General features: G+C 37.7%; 1 protein-coding gene across 1 annotated transcript in view; it reads right to left on the reverse strand.

Moving 5' to 3' along the window:
• Gnaq (G protein subunit alpha q) overlaps positions 1–15149 on the reverse strand; it is a 281187-nt gene that overhangs the window by 37032 nt on the left and 229006 nt on the right. The gene's annotated exons all lie outside the window — the stretch shown is intronic.

Here is a 15149-nt window from a genome sequence, read left to right on the forward strand (position 1 = left end):
GTTCTTCCTTTCCTTAGTAATAAATAAGAAAGACCTTTCACTTTCTGTGATTTCAAGTTGATGGTTTGTTACTAGAGCAAGTAGGAAATGAGGCAAGGAATAGAGAGACATCCAAAAGAAACAACAACAAAAAACCCCAAGAAAAACAACAAAACAGGTCACTAATGTGTGGTCATTATATTCACTATAACAGAAACTCAGAAACTGACCCTGCTGAGGGAAATATAAAAATGACTCTGCAATGCGCCTCAGGTACCTAGTGCTCATTTTTGGTCTGTGTGATAGACTCATCTATCAAAGAGTGCTCGTAAAAGCTTCCCTTGGAATCAAATGACAAAATAACTTCCTATAAGTCTTAGCATGCACAGAGAGGGAAGGAAAATCTCATTTTTAAAACCTGTAGTCACTTGTAAATTAATCACTCTGGTAAGTATTTGTTTGCAGATGAATTGTCAAACAGATAATAAAACAATATAAGCATGGTATACAGAAGTCTCCAGGCGAAACTGCAGGAAAAATGGCAGGAGCATTCAAAAGTATGATTAAAAGACAAAACAAAACAAAAAACAACTGGAAAGCTTGAAAATGTGAAAAAATTAAAATGAGTTCCCATGTTTCATTTATTGTTTTGCTAGGAAGAGTCTCTCTATGGGTCTGTAACAAAAGTGTCTTGTTCCTGGGTTGCAATAACTTGCCCTAGGCAGGTAGAGTAGGTACTCAATAAATGTTTTCTAAATAAATTCAAATGCCAGGCAGAGAGAGGTCTGATAGGACTGATCTGAGCAAGTGCTTTATACTCCCACTCAAGCATTAAGGAATGAAGCTGGGAAGGAACACTGAGTTCATCTAGATCCAATCTTCTCTGTTTACAACAGATCCAACTGCAACTTGCAGAGGTTAAAGAACTTGCTCCAAAGCCCACAAAGTGTTTCTGGTGAAGCCAAGACTAGATAGAACTCAGTTTTCTCAAACTTCACTCCAAGGTTCTTCATTTCCTTGTTTTGTTAGAGTTGTCTACTGTTTAACCTCCTAACACTGAAGTATTTGTTTGTGCAAACTCACTGGGTTTCTACAGTAGTTATTCTGCCTCTGAATTTTGTCTTTCAAATTAAAAGTGATTTTAAATGTGGACAGTTTCAAAACTAGCATTGTTTTAAGATGAAGATTTAGATGCCTTCAATGAGGATTTTTAAAATAAATTAGAAGATGAGAATATATGTCTGTTATGGTTTGGATCTGGAATGTCACCCAAAGCTCTTGTGTTGAAATTATGACTTCCAACACACTTTCAGGCAATGTTTGGATCATAAAGGCTCTGATCTCATCAGTGAATTAATCGAACAAATCTGGATTAATTAAATGGATTAATCCATTGATAGTTGGATAGACTATTGGGATGTGGGGCCTAGTTTTAGGAAACAGGTCATTAGGAATGTCCCCCAGAAGGGTTTATTTTCTATCTTTCTCTCTTGGGCTGCCGTGAATTGAGCAATTTTCTTTCACCATACCTTTCCGCCACGATGTTGTCTCACCTCAGGCCCAGATCAATGGAGCTGGCGAACCATGGACTGAATCCTCTGAGCCAAAATAAACTTCCTTTTCCAAGTTATTCTTGTCAGGTATTTTGGTCACAAAGACACAAAACTGACTAACACAATGTTCAGTTTTGAAGTCATGCTGCTCATATATGTACTTGGGACACATGTTCCTCCAGTGTGATGGACAGGATGTGGTATACTCACATGTATGCATCTTGAAGAAAAAGGTTCAGGTTGAGAAATGAAACAGCTGCAGAGGCACAGCTTAGCATTCACTTCTATCAGAGTCTAACAAATTTTCTCAGGTTTAAGATGAGTACCATTCCCTTTGTGAAAATCAGTCATGCTTTACTATACCTACGGATGGTGTCTGGGTATCACTGCCTTCAGAATAATGAGGGCTAAGTAAAAGATGCCTGAAATCAGACGAACCCAAATTGATACCCGGTCCTGAGAATCCTCAGGGATGTGTTCATATAATTAGGGTGACAGAAAGAGAAAGGGTAGGTTGATAATTTAAGCAATACTTATGATGCAGATAAAACTACTCAAAGAGGCCTAGAAATACCAATTTGATGTCTATCTGGGGATCATTCCTAAAACTATTCTTGTACAACATGACCAACAGAAAAGACACTAGATATTCATCCTTGTAAAAGCAATATATCTGAATTGATTAAAAATTCATGAGATGGTAGGATATCTAATTCTAAATTACTCTGTGAACTTACCAAATACAGCAACAATTTCCTAATTTGAAACAGTCTAAGCAAGATCTCCCAAAATTCTGTTGTCACAATTTTTTCTTGAACATTACTTTTTGTGTTGGGATTGATTTTATATGCCAATGTTGGGGGAAAAAAATTCTCTTGAAGGCAAAATCTCAATCTTTTTCACTGTAAGCTCCGCTGAGTAGAATACTGAGAAACGATACTGGGGAAATGTAGAGACACCAAATTAAAATAGAGACACTCATAGTCACTGTGATTTGACCTCAGTATGGGCAGGATGTTAGTGTCTCTTTGCTGGCAAATTCTCATTTACTGTTTGGAATTACCTAGACAGGCCCACCCTTCCTCAGGGTTGGATCCCTCTAAGGTTGAGTTGGGTGCCTTTTGTTTCTATTTCCAGAGCACCTCACTTACTGCTATGGAAATGCTTTATTGCTATTGGACATGGTAACTGACCACTCACTTGAGTGTCTCCTTCAGTAGGCTGGAAATCTCTTAAGAACAGGGGCAATATCTTATTAACTTCAGCATTCCAAGCTCTTGTGAACAAAATATTCCAATGAATAGCTCCTGTGATATTCCTTCCATGCTTCTTGACAAAATAAATAGATGTTTTATACATATAATCTCATTTAATACCCATAACAAGTTCCCAGATCCTAGGGGCTATTTTCTTTTAGTGATCCCAGTAAAAAATGCCTTACTGAACTGTTCCCTTGCTTCATAAAATCACACTCCCAGCCCTGGATATATTAAACAGGAACTCAGTGGTAGATACAGTGGGGTCCTGGGCAGTGGGCATGTTCTGACCAGGTAAGTGATGCTTTTTCTTATGTGAATGACACACATTTGGAGAGCAATGCAGAATCTGAGTAGCAACAGGAATCTTTAACAGGAAAGACAGTTCTATGACCTGTCAATGGGACAAATTAGAAGACTTATTTTAAGGGCACATTATAACCTGGGTGGAAAAACCATGGTATAGTTGTGGACTTCTGAGAGGTCAAAACTACAGGTAGGCAACCTTGGCAAGAACTCTGTTTCTCCTCCATGGTAGAGACTATTCACTGCCTATCCAGATGTGTTTTCCCCTTGGTCCCATAACACAGAAGTCCTTCCTTACCCATGGGAGGATATGTTTCGAGAAGTTCCCTGGGACACTGAAACCTTGGATGGTACTAAACCCTATATATATTTTGGTTTTCTCATATAGGTTGAGATCCCTAATTGGAAAATCCAAACAGCTTTAAAATCCAAAACATTCTGAGCACCAACATGATGCTACAAGTTGAAAACTCCACACCTGAACTCATGTGACACATTGCAGTCAAAACACATTTAAAAGATATAAAATTAGCAACAGGCTAGGTGGATAAGGTATAATATGAAACATGAAAGAATTTCATGTTCAGATAAATCTATGTAAATATTTCTAAATCCCGAAAACAAACAAAAACACCCCCCCCCAAAAAAACCCAACAACACAAAACAAACAAACAAGAAACCCCACCACCACCTGAATCTGGAAACACTTTTAATCCCAAGCATTTTGGATAAGGGATACTCAACCCGTATATACATTCTAATGATAAAGTTTAATTTATAAATTAGGTGCAGCAAGAGATTAATGCACTAGTAATAAAATGGAACGATGATGACAATACTGTAATGTTAATTAAAATTTATGAGATTCTTATTTCAAGACGTTTCCATTTAATATTTTTGGACCACAGTTAATGGTAGGTAAATGAAACCATGGGAAGCAAAACCATGGATAAGGAAGGGAGCACTGTAATAAAATAGTAGCTGGAGAAATAACAACTGTGTCCAGAGAAATAACTGTCGGGCCAGACTTCACTGGAAGCACTGCTTGAAGTCACCTGTGGGCAGGTTTCTATCAACAGCCACACCCTAGGGACTGGCAGAATATGAGACTGAGGGAGCCTGGGTTCCCGCCTGGTCAGGAGGAGAGCTGCTCGGCTAAACTGGAATCCTTCCTTAAGAGACAACCAAAAGTCTACATTCTTTTAGGCCACTGTGTTTTCAGGATTCTTCCTTATAGCAGCTGAGTTTACCCCTAAGTCAAACATTCTCTAAGGAAAAATGTACTTAGGAGGAGATGGTGGCCTCACTTCCCCTCACAGTTCTGAATTCCAAGTTGCCTTATCTGTAAAATGAGAAGGGTAACTAAAGTGCTTTTTGGCTCTAAAATTCTATGATTCATCGTTCTTCTCCTTCCCATGGGACCTATCCAATCCCACCCTAATAAGCACTGTGTTCTCTCCAGTTTGCTTTCACGGTGCCTTGTGCCTTCTCAAAGCCTGCTCTGTGGCTTTCATTTGTACTGATAGCAGCTTGCTATCTCTACTCCAAGCTTTTGCCATTCACTGGGGATCAAATCCTTAAATTAAAAGACTGAGTTCTTATTTGAAAGTTTGGGTATCAAGCTGAATTGATGAGATTTTTGGAAAGGCAAAAACTTCCCATGAAATTATTCCAATGAAATGGAACCTTTGAGTTAAGACTTGCTTGTACTAAAACATAACCATGCTAAAAATCTGTCATAGCTATCTTCTAACAGATGAAGATCTGTCCCCGCCAGAACTATAAACAAGGTCCCAACTTTTTTTTAACCAGTAAGGAACCATCTTAAGGATCTATGATGATAATACTCAACGTCTTTTACTTTGGGCTGCTCTAGTACATACCTTTAACCAGATCTTCAAATAATCATCAATTTCCTACTAGGTTAAAAATCTTCCTATATTTCCACCTTTGCTCTTCACATCTATTAAGTCATTTTTCTTTATATCTCACTGTCTGCTCTCTTCCACTCTCAGTTCACAAATGCTTCATGTTAGGAAAAGAACTAATATGATTTTCACATCTGTATCTCTTAGAGCCCAGCATCTGTACTTAATGGCTCAGCTCTCCAGTTTTTACCAGCACAGAAAATACCCAGCATGATATTTTCTATCACTGTTGTCAAGCATAGTGTCCCCACTGTATCTTGGATGTCAGTTTAATAAGAACCATATCTACCATAACTGCATAACTTCCACCAGCTATGCAGATCCATCGACAACATAAATGTTTCTCTATATCACTCACTGCACACCAACCTCCCACTAAAATACCAATAGTTTTTCAACTTCCCACAGTTCAAAATCTAGCTCTAGTAACACTGAAAGCTCTTCCTTAGCTTCCCTCAATCCCTTTAATTCCTCTTCAACATGTGTCATGCACCTTTCAACTGCTTTGATACCTTCTAAGTCTGCTAAATACAAGTACACCCCTGAAGGCAAAATGCTAAAAGATGCAAACATCGATCACCCCAACTAAAATATTTCTTGCTTAAACACTTAGTCTAAAATTACCATACAAAAATTTACGCTAAGTCAATGTAAAAAAGAGTTTATCTGGAAACCTCAAGTACAAAGGATGATTCCTCAGGGAATACAGCCATCTTTAATTTTTCGTCTGCTGCGTCACACAAGGACATTTCCCCTACATTTGCTTTCAGTTTTATTTTTGCCCATCTGCAAATTATCCTTTCCTCTTATATAGGTTACATGTGATTTGGACATGATTTTTCTTAAGGTTACTCAACATAGGCATTAACACAAGGGTTGAAACATCAACCAAATTTAAAGCCCTGAACAAAGTTCTAAAACACAATGTCAAAGAATACACTAAAGCAATATTAAAAAAAAAAGATGTATACTTAGAAGACACAAATGATATGTATGATATATCTGTTTCAGTGGTTAGTAATTTCTAAACTGCCTGCTTTGAAAAAAAAATTTTTTTTAAAAAGTGTTTATGGTAGAAAATCCAACATGAAAAAATATACAAAGTAGAAATTCCTTCTACCCAAGATCCAGGTTATTCTCCCATTTCTCTCATAAAATTTCATGTACACACAAGCTTTTAGCACATCATAGCAAAATAGTTTTATAGCTCTCAAATATCCTTAAAGACTTTAGAAAACTGTATTTTTTAAAATTTTCAGTTAAGAATTAGAAAACATTCACCTTCATTTTTGAATGTTAAATGAACATGATGAGTATAAAAATTTTTTTAAAATGAATTTTTGCTAAATTCAATCTTATTCTGATCGCTGACCATGTGGCAGGTCTCTGAAAAGGTGCAGAGACTGAACTGATGCATGCTCTTCCCTCTTCAATATGTGACTCAGAAAACCATGCCCTTCACCCCAGGATAACCTGTGTAAAGGTCAGACAAGAACTCAGGTATTTTCTTGAGAATGAAATAAAGGAAAAATTAGTGCTAGAGGCACCAGAAAAACTCTGCTTTGATAGGCTCTCTACAGCAAAGGATATGATCTCTACAGCAAACTTCAGGTTGTTGAATGTGTTGTTGAATAAGATGACTCATGAACAGGGAACAGGCCCTTTGGCATCACTTTGTCTTCTGGAACTATCATGAGCTAGGATGATGATTTTATGTGTGTAAAGCCATTTAGATTGTTCCTCCACATTTCCCTGACTGTTTTCTGTGTGGCAATGACCTTACCATTTGTGATTTTGCCAACTACTATAATTTTTTAGAATGGTAACTCTGAATCTGGTGAGGGATTAATGTGTTGTGATACATCAAATGTGAAGAGGTATCATTTACATTCATTATAAGGATAAATAAAAACTGTTACTCTGAATATTATTAAGCTGTACAAACAAAGCAGAAAATGTCTTGTCTAGTGCAATGATTTTGCAGACACAGAATGAGAAGCAAAGCACACTGGCAACGCAGAGGCAGTTTACTTAGGGAGAAGACAGGTGAGAAACAGTGTGTGAAAGTCAGGAAATGATTAACAGGGCACGTTGTTCTGGCAAGCCGATATATATATTCCACAGAAGTACTATTTTTGTATTTTCTGCAATATACTGCCATAAAACACTTCTATTTTGTTAGTTGTTTTGTTTTCATTGAAGGTTTATGGGTGATTAGAAATCTTGAGTACCAACACTAGTTAAAGGTGTAAACCGTTTCTTTTTTTTTTTTAAATGGTGAACTGGTAAGTGCAGATTTTATCCCACACCATAAGAAATGGGAAATGGAAATTTCCATCCATTTTATGATCAAAAGAGAAATATAAAACTAAGCCCTGAAACAAGATAAGATGGAAGCGAGGAAGTTTCAAGCTTTCAGTCTCAGAGTTTAGGGATTAAATGTTATATGATATTATAAAACTTGAGGATCATCTGTTTACATTTAATGCAATCTCTTAAAATAAAGATAAATGTACCAACTCATGGACATTAAATTATTTCCACAAGGTCTATAAATGACTTAGTGGAATTCTGGTTTTCTACTCCGTAATCCAAGAATTGTTCAAAAGAAAAATTTATTGTATCTTCACAGTTGTAGTTTGGACAAAACTATATTAATCTAGGTTGGAGCACTTGAAGATTCTCTGGGAAGACCTGTTAATAGAAGTCAGTGGCAACAAGGAGAATAGGACTATACTCCAGATTGGGAAGACAGGCCTTGCATTGAAACCTGGTCTCATCAGTAGCCAGGGGTGTGACCTTGGGCAAGTCATTTAACTTCACTGAACTGCAGTTTTCTCATTTTACATGGAGAAGGTTAAAATAGACAAAAGCTAACCTTCAGTGCTAACATCCCATAACTGTGCTTAGTTTGTCCAAATTAATAAACATTTCTGTGAAGCAGAAGTCTTTGTTGGGACAACTTGGGAATTCACCTTCAGCTTTATGCAAATACTTGATACTGTGGTTAGAGTACCACCTAGTGGACATTTTAGCTGACGAATAAATAAAAGATTGTGTTTATAGAAGGGATACAAAGAACCATTTATTAAAAAGAAAAGAAAAAGAAAGGCTGGAAGGACATCCAAAGGACATAATACTCACTCTGACTTCATGTGAGAATCTACCTTGTTTTTACTAGTGAAAAATAAGTATGTTTTATAGTATGTTTGGCATACTATAAAAACGGTGACTTAAAAAAATCAGTATCATCTATGAAGTGGGAGAAAATATTAGTATATCACAGATCTGGTTAAGGTTTAATATCTGGAATATATGAAGAACTCCTACGACTCAACAACAGTTAAAAAATGGGCAAAGGACTTGAATCTTCATTAATCTTAAGAAGTTATACAATTACCAATAAACACATGAAAAAATGTTCAACATAAATAATCATTAGGGAAATGAAAATCAAAGCCACAATGAGATAGCACTTCACACTCATTACGAATGCCTATTATTTGGAAAAAAAAAAAAAGAATATAATAAGTGTTGGTCAGTATGTAGAGAAATTAGAACCTTTGTACATGCTGGTGGAAACAAAAGGACACAGTTGCTATGAAAAGCAATAAAATTTTCATGTCCGTGTGAATTGTAAAAGGAAGTTCGGTTTTAGAGAAAACTCTGTCTCCGTAAAATTCTTTTTAACACTTCCTCATTCTTTTTCAAAGGTTTACAGTTCATATTCAATACATCATTAGCTTATAAAATACATACTGGAGTGTATTGTTCTTCATTACTGGAGATACCCTCAAAGGGGAAAGGTGTACTTTTAAGAATCCAGAGAAAGAAAATCAACACCTTTGTTTCTTGTGATTTTTTTTTTTTTTTTTTTTACATTTGATGAGACTTCTGGGTATCTCTGATTTCCTTTGTTTATCCAGAAGAGAGAACTGTGCTTATTTCACGTGAAAGTACCTGCTGTGGTCCAGGCTGGGCTAAGAGCCCATGGCTGTGAGCAGGGTACAGACGAGGGGTTCAGATGTCTGGCATGTGGCTGTGCATGGTTTTGCTGCCACAGCCTACAGACCAAGTGTGACAAGCCTTGCCAGAGGGACAAGGCACTCTATAAAAACGACCGGCTCCATGTGAATGCCTTTTGCTCTTGTTTTCCACAAGGTGGTCAACATGGGGCCTCTGAGGAGTTATGAAAGGTATGGCTGTCCTTAGCAAAAATTAATTATGCTGCCAGGAGTGGTATCAGGAAGATCACATGTTTGAGGCCAGCCTGGGAAACTTAGTGAGATCTTGTCTCAAAATAAAAAGTAAAAAGGGCTGGGGACATAGCTCAGTGGTAAAGTGCCCCCAGGTTCAATTCCTAGTACAAAAAAACCACAACCAAAAACAAAAACAAAAACAAAAATACCACGAAAACCTAACTTTAGGTGTAATAAGCTCTTTTCAGCACCTTTCCTTTCTGAAATACTCTGACTTACTAAGAGTGCAAACAATAAGAGAGTCTTCAAATTTCTACAAATAGTTCCCAGGGCTATTTGGTAAAATGGAATGAGAATATTAATATCTAAAGAGAAGTTTCTCTTTTAAAATTTAAATTTCTTTAAGATGACAAAACTGCCTAAAGGATTAGGAACACTTAAGTCTCAAATTGTTCTGATTTTATAGGATATCACATGCAAAACCTTTCACCTTAATTTCCCCTCAGCCCTTCCTGACACTTAATCATGCCAATTAAATCTTGACGTCATGGTGCTGTCCGCCACCACCTGCCCTTGTACATGAATATCCTTAAGACACCCTCTGAATAAAGGAAATGTATTGAGTTTTAATGTTTTGAAGTTGTAGCTTTTACCTCTGAGTCTTAGCAAATTTCCAATGGGGAGGATTTTTAGTCTCTTGGATTAGGAATGTCCATCATATTATAAGAATCACCATGTGGCATTAATTTTGTGTCAAGCACTGTTACTTCACATACAGTAAGTTACTGAATCCTTTTAACAACCCTAACACAACTGAATGAACTGAGGCCCTGAGAGTCTCAAAGTCAAATAGCCAGACAGCAACAGATCTGGGATTTGAATCCACAGAGTCTGGCTGCAGAGTCAGAGCTCTTAACTCCCATGCAAAACTGTAACTTTAGAATTCTAGGTACTTTTTAGTGACATTGGGTGATACTGGTAATGGGAAGTTAACTCTGAGTAACTCTGACTAACCCTGATAATCCTAATCAAGGAAGGCCTCAATCTCCTCAACTGTGAAAGATGAGTGGACTACATGATCTAAAAAGATCCTTCCATGCCTTGTTCTTGATAGATGCTCGATAAATGCTTAGCTCTGGGCTCTTCTGTAATGTGACATTCAATTCAGAGCAAGAATTTCCTTCAAAGATTGATATTCAAGTGAGATGACAAGGAGCAAACTCAGAGTTCAGGAACTGAGGCGTTCCCCTCCCCACCACAAGATGCTTCTCATCTTCAGTTTCGTGATAAAATAATAGCTGGTTAACTTTAATGACAAGTAAAAGAGCAGTATACAGTTTTTTCTTTAAGTATCTCTTATCAAAGTGTTTTTTGAAGAACTGTCTCTGAACTTTTGATTAAGGTACCAGTCCTTCTACTGGTCCAACTGTTCCCTGAATGCCCCAAACCAAACCAAACCAAAATGCAACTTTATTGGCTGAGAGGCTGAGGAGTCGCTGATCTCCGGTGTGTACCAGAGTAGTCCATGATAACTCTTCTTTCCATTCTTAAAACTGGAATAGTGAACAAAGTCCGAGTAACAAGCAGATTACCTTCCCATTGACAGTGGGTAGTTTTTCAGAGATGAGCACTACACATTGTAGGCTTGTAAACTTTAAAGATTACGACCCACATTAACAAATACATTTTATATTGTATCTAGTCTGCAAATACACACAATATACATATACACACACATATATATGCATATATCTATATATAATGGTGTGTGCATACATATGCATATATATGAAACAAAAGTTTCATGAAACAATAATTCTGATAGTGATAGCTTTTGATATTTTCTATTCAGTTTCATTTGCATCTATTCTACTTCACCTTTTTAAGAAGTTGCTCATGACCCACCACATGGAATCCAGTCTAATAATGGTACCAACTCGTTCATACATTAACATTCACACACATTTTAAAAAACTCTGTAACAGTGGTTAGTGAGTTTCTCTGCCAGGCGTGCTCTCCTCCGGGTGCCACACCATCACTTCCCAGGTCTTCTGAAAATACACCTTGCTGCTTGCCCCTGGGTCTATGGGAATTTGCACAGTGACAATCTCAGTGCCATATCCTCCTCCCTCCCTGCCCCCGAAATTTTCACTATGGAGTTGGAGAGTGCATTAGTTCATTTTCCATGGCTATAACGAAATACTGAAAGCTGGGTACTTGATAAAGAAGAGGTTTATTTAACTTCAGTTTTCGAAGCTGAAGTTCCATGACTGGGCAGCCCCGTTAATGCAGCCTCTGGCAAAGGTTCCCTTGACTATGTCAGCAAATGGCCTCATGGCGGAAGCATGTGTGAGAAGGAGAGTTAACATGACAAGACAGGCAGCTAGAGAGAAGGGGGTACTATTCTTTCTCTTTTGTAATAACGCACTCTAACAGAAACTCACTCAATGAGACCAGCATTAATTCCTTCCAAAGGCAGCCCCCCAGTGACATAATCACCTTCCATTAGACCCCACCTTTTTTTTATTAAAATCTTTTTTTATTTTTACAGACTGCATTTTGATTCATGTACACATTTCTATGGTTGTACACATGTAGATTCACACCATTCATGTAATCATACACATACATAGGGTAATACTGTCTGTTTCATTCTACTATCCTTCCATCTCCCACCCCCTCCCACTCCATATTCCTCTACACCATCTGAAGTTTCTTCATTCTTCTCTTCCCCCCCGTCACCCTCCCCCCATTATATATTGTCGTGCACTTATCAGAGAAAACATTCGGCCTTTGGTTTTTTGGGCTTGGCCTATTTCACTTGGCATGATATTCTCCAACTTCATCCATTTACCAGCAAATGCCATAATTTTATTCTTCTTTATGGCTGAGTAATATTCCATTGTGTATATATACCACAGTTTCTTTATCCATTTGTCAACTGAAGGGCATCTAGGTTCCACAATCTAGCTATTGTGAATTGAGCAGGTATGAACACTGATGTGGCTGTATCACTGTAGTATGCTGATTTTAAGTCCCTTGGGTATAAACTGAGGAGTGGGATAGCTAGATCAAATGGTGGGTCTATTCCAAGCTTTCTGAGGACTCTCCATACTGCTTTCCAGAGTGGCTGCACCAATTTACAACTCCACCAGCAATGTATGTGTGTGCCTTTTTCCCCACATCCACACCAACACTTATTATCACTTGTGTTCTTGATAACAGTCATTCTAACTGGAGTTAGATGAAATCTTAGGGTGGTTTTAATTTGCATTTTCTCTAATTACTAGGGATGATGAGCACTTTTTCATATATTTGTTGACCACCTGTATATCCAAGTGTCTGCCCATTTCCTTAGCCCATTTATTAATTGGGTTCTTTGTATTTTGGGTGTAAAGTTTTTTAAGTTCTTTATAAACTTTGGAGATGAGTGCTCTGTCTGAAGTGTGTTTGGAAAAGATTTTCTCCCACTCTGTAGGCTCTCTTTTCACATTATTGATCGTTTCCTGTGCTGAGAAAAAAAAACTTTTCAGTTTGAATCTATCCCATTTATTGATTCTTGCTTTTATTTCTTGCACTATGGGGGTCTAATAAGGAAGTCTGGTCCTAAGCCAAAGTGATGGAGATTCAGGTCTACTTTTTCTTTTATTTGGTGAAGGTTCTCAGGTCTAATTCCTAGATCCTTGATCCATTTTGAGTTGAGTTTTGTACAGGGTGGGAGATTGGGGTTTAATTTCATTTTACTATATAATCCATTCATTATGGATTTCCAGTTTTCCCAGCACCATTTGTTGAAGAAGCTATATTTTCTCCATTGTAAGTTTTTGGCATCTTTGTCCAGTATGAGGTTACTGTACTTATGTGGGTATGTCTCTTTGTCTTCTATCCTGTATCATTGGTCTACCTGTCTGTTTTGGTGCCAGTACCATGCCATTTTTGTTACTATTGCTCTATAGTACAGTTTAAGGTCTGGTATTGTGATACCTCCTGCATCACTCTTCCTGCCCAGGATTGCTTTGGCTATTCTGGGTCTTTTGTTCTTCCAGATGAATTTCATGATTGCCTTTTTCTATTTCTATGAGAAATGTCATAGGGATTTTAATTGGACTTGCTTTAAATCTGTATAGTGCCTTTGGAAGTATGGCCATTTTGATAATATTAATTCTGCCTATTCAAGAACATGGGAGATCTTTTCATCTTCTAAGGTCTTCCTCTTTAAAAGGACCCCACCTTTTAAAGATTCCACCATTTCTTAACACCACCACACTAGGGGCACACATGAACACATGAACCTGTGGGGGGACACACTCAAATCATATCCAACCCATGATGGAATGTCAACTTCCTCTTCTCTTGGGTTGCTGGGCTGAGAATAATAGTTCAGGACTGTTTGAATCAAGGAGAAGCAGAAGAAAAAGAGTTCCAACCAAACTCCTAGTTCAGGGTGCTGAGATGGTAGGGGACACCCTGGTTCTTCCCAGTTATGTGAGCCACTGTGAGAAATTTCACAGTCTTTTTCCAACCACAAAGTCATGACTCATACAAAATTCATGATAAACAAAACATGTGAACAGGTAGGAAACATAGCAAGATGAGCTGTATCCTAAAAGTCATGTTGCTGCCGGGCACCTGCATACACCTGTAATCCCAGTGGCTCAGGAGGCTGAAGCAGGAGAATCATGTGTTCAAAGCCAGACTCAGCAGGAGCGAAGTGCTAAGCAACTCAGTGAGACCCTGTCGCTAAATAAAATATAAAATAGAGCTGGGGATGCAGCTCAGTGGTTGAATGTCCCTGGTTCAAACCCTGGTACCCCTGCCACCAAATGTCATATTGCTTTCAGTCCCCCCTTATTTTCATTTTTTTTTAACCTTTATTTTATTTATTTATTTATTTTTAATGTGGCACTGAGGATTGAACCCAGTGCCTCGCATGTGCGAGTCGGTGACTCTACCAACTGACAGTCCCTTGTTTTCATTTTTAAATCTCTCCCTCCTGTTAGTCTGAAAGGAATTTTCTTAAACAGAAACTTCCACATTTTTAAGCATTTACTCAAATAACACTTCTTCCCAAATTTTAATCTTACTTAATGAATAATGATTGAGTCTACTTACAGTGGCATATATGTCAAATCAAAGAGTTCTCTTAAAAACACTAAATTAGGCAGGCACAGCTGATAATGTTTAGAAGTGAAAGTTACAACTGTACTTTTTCTACTATTAAAATTATTGATATCAATGATCACTTAGTGAATGCTCAAGGAAGTTTATATGTTATCTATTTCAATAATCCTCACAACACTAAGGCAAAAAAATACACTGATTTTTTACATTAAAAGGATGGCACACACTCTGGAAAGCTGTATGGAGATTCCTCAAAAAACCTGTAATGGACCTACCATTTGACCCAGTTATCCCACTCTTTGGTTTATACCCAAAGAACTTAAAATCAGCATAGTACAGTGATGCAGCCACATCAATATTCATACCTGCTCAATTCACAATAACCAGATTGTGGAACCAATCAAGATGCCCTTCAATAGATGAATGGTAAAGAAACTGGTATATACACACAATGGAATATTATTCAGCCACAAAGAAGAATAAAATTATGGCATTTACTGGTAAATGGATAAAGTTGGAGAACATCATACTAAGTGAAATAGGCCAAGCCCAAAAAGCCAAAGGCTGAATGTTTTCTCTGATAAGTGGAAGACTATACATAATGAGAGGGGGTAGCAGGGGTGGGGGAGAGAGAAGAATGAAGGAACTTTGGGTGGTGTAGAGGAGAATAGGGTGGAAAGGGGTGAGGGTGGAAAGGGGTGGGGGTGGGAAGACAGTAGAATGAAACAGACAGTATTACCCTATATGTATGATTACAGGAATGGTGTGAATCTACCTTGTGTACAACCATAGAAATGAAAAGTTGTA

Source organism: Sciurus carolinensis, chromosome 14, assembly GCF_902686445.1.
Source record: "Sciurus carolinensis chromosome 14, mSciCar1.2, whole genome shotgun sequence".
Lineage (NCBI taxonomy): Eukaryota > Metazoa > Chordata > Mammalia > Rodentia > Sciuridae > Sciurus > Sciurus carolinensis.